This window comes from Salvelinus sp. IW2-2015, unplaced genomic scaffold (assembly GCF_002910315.2).
Source record: "Salvelinus sp. IW2-2015 unplaced genomic scaffold, ASM291031v2 Un_scaffold5561, whole genome shotgun sequence".
NCBI lineage: Eukaryota > Metazoa > Chordata > Actinopteri > Salmoniformes > Salmonidae > Salvelinus > Salvelinus sp. IW2-2015.
The window spans coordinates 9,193-11,887 of NW_019946826.1; positions in this window are offsets into that span (position 1 = coordinate 9,193).

Consider the following 2,695-nt stretch of genomic DNA (forward strand, 5'->3'; position numbering starts at 1 on the left):
CACTTAGGGCCTCACTAGGCTTCACCAGGCTTCACTAGGGGCCTCACTAGGGGCTTTCACTAGGGGCCCTCACTATAGGGCTTACACAGGCTCACTACGGGGCTCTCACTAGCGGCTTCACTAGGGGCTTCACTGAGGACTTCACTAAGGGGCCTCACTAGGACCCCTCACTAGGGGCTTCACTAGGGGCCTCACCCAGGGCTCACCAGGGCCTGCATTTACGGGGGCGCCTTCACAAGGGCTTTCATAGGGGCCGTCAGCTTAGGGGCTGTTCACTGTCTCACCAGGGCTTCACTAGGGGCCTCTACCTTAGGGCCTCACTAGGGGCTTCACTAGGCCTCAACTTAGGGGCCTCCCTAGGGCCTTCCACTAGGGACCTCACTAGTGGCTTACTAGGAGATTCACTAGGGGACCTCAGTTAGGTGCTCTCACTAGGGGCCCTGACAGGCCAGGGCTCTGGCGGTTCACTGAATGGGGCTTGTGGACTCAGCTAGGAGGACTAGGGATACACTCAGTAGGCTGCTAGGTCACTAGGGCCTCACACGAGGAGCTACTTAGGGAGACTAACTAGGAGGCTACTAGCCTCATGGTTGGAGGCGTCACTCAGGGACTCACTAGAGGACTACGTCACAGGACTCACAGGGCTCTAGACCTCACTAGGGACTTCACTAGGGCTCACTAGGGGCCTCACTAGGGCTTCACTAGGCCCCTAGGCTCACTAGGACCCCTAGGACTCACTAGGGGTATAGGAGATCACCTAGGGACCTCACCAAGGGCTCACTAGGCCTTAATAGAGCTTCACTGGGGACCTCGTCATAGGGGCATTACATGGTAAACGCCGCACTAGGAATCACTAGGGACCCACCCGGAGGGATTTCACTAGGGACCCTGACAGAGCTTCACTGGGGACCTCACTAGGGCGTTCACTAGGAGGGCTGTCGACTGGGGACCTCACTAGGGCTTCACTGGGCCTCACTTGGACCTCACTAGGGAACCTCACTAGGGCCTCACTAGACTCAAAGGCCTCACTAGAGAGCCTTCACTAGGGCTTCATGGGCTTCACTAGGAGCTTCACTAGGGCTTCACGGGGCTTCACTGAGGGCTTCCTAGGTTCACTAGGGCTTCCCAGGGCTCACTAGGGCCTTCACTAGGGCCTCACTAGGACCCACCAGGGCTCTAGCCTCACTAGTCCTAGGCTTCCACGTAGGGCTTGCTACCAGGCTCACGGGCTCACTAGGGGCAGCTCACTAGGGCTTCACCAGGGCTCACTTAGGGGCTCACTAGGGCTCACTAGGGGCCTCACTAGGGCTATCACCTAGGGCTTCAACTAGGCCTTCACTAGGGGCTTCTCACAGGCCTCACTAGGGTGCTTCCTAGGTGGCTCACAGGGCTCTCATAGGCGCTTCACGTAGGGTCTTCACTAGCGGCTGTCACTAGGGGCCTCACCAGGGCCCACTAGGGCTTCTAGGGGTCTCACTAGGGCTTCACCAGGCTCACTTAGGGGCCTCACTACGCTTCACTAGGGGCCTCATAGGCTCACACTAGGGCCTCACCAGGGGCTTCACTAGGGGCCTCAGTAGGGGCCTCACTAGGGGCTTCACTAGGGCCTCACTAGGGGCCTCCCTAGGCTGTCACTAGGGACCTCACTAGGGCCTTACTAGGAGATTCACTAGGGACCGTCAGATGGGTGCCTCACTAGGGGCCTGACTAGGTCTCACTAGGGGCCTCACTAGGCTTCACTAGAGGCCTGACTAGGGACTCACTAGAGGACTAACTAGGGCTCACTAGGGACCCTCAACTAGGGGCCTGATAGGGCTCACTAGAGGTCACTAAAGCGGTCTCACTAGAGGACTTAACAGGACCTCACTAGGGGACTCACTAGGGACCTCACTAGGGACCTCACCAGGGCTTCACTAGGGGCCTCACTAGGGCTTCACTAGGGGCCTCACCAGGGCGTCACTAGGGGCCTCACTAGGGCTTCACTAGGGACCTCACTAGGGTGCCTCACTAGGGGCCTCACTAGGGCCTCACTAGGGGACTCACTAGGGGTCTCACTAGGGGCCTCACTAGGGCTTCACTAGAGGACTCACTAGGGGACTCACTAGGGACCTCACTAGAGGCCTGACTAGGGGTCTCACTAGGGGCCTCACTAGGGCTTCACTAGAGGCCTGACTAGGGGCCTCACTAGGGCTTCACTAGAGGCCTGACTAGGGGCCTCACTAGGGCTTCACTAGAGGTCTCACTAAGGGTCTCACTAGAGGACTAACTAGGGGACTCACTAGGGACCTCACTAGGGGCCTGACTAGGGGACTCACTAGGACTTCACTAGAGGCCTCACTAAGGGTCTCACTAGAGGACTCACTAGGGGACTCATTAGGGGACTCACTAGGTGAGTAACTATGGGCTTCACTAGGGAACTCACTAGGGGACTCACTAGAGGACTCACTAGGGGACTTACTAGGGGCTTTACTAGGGGCCCTATACATGTATATGGGAAGCATCCCAAATGCCACCCTACTATTCCCTCCCTATGTAGGGCGCTACTTTTGATCAGGARAGGGAGCCATTTGGGACGTGGRCATGTCTTCATACAGSAATCTGTTTCTTATCAGAACATGCTCTCTGCTATTAAATCAATTTCAATACAAATTCAGTGATCAAACTATACAAAAGGTTCATAACACTTAGTTTTGTA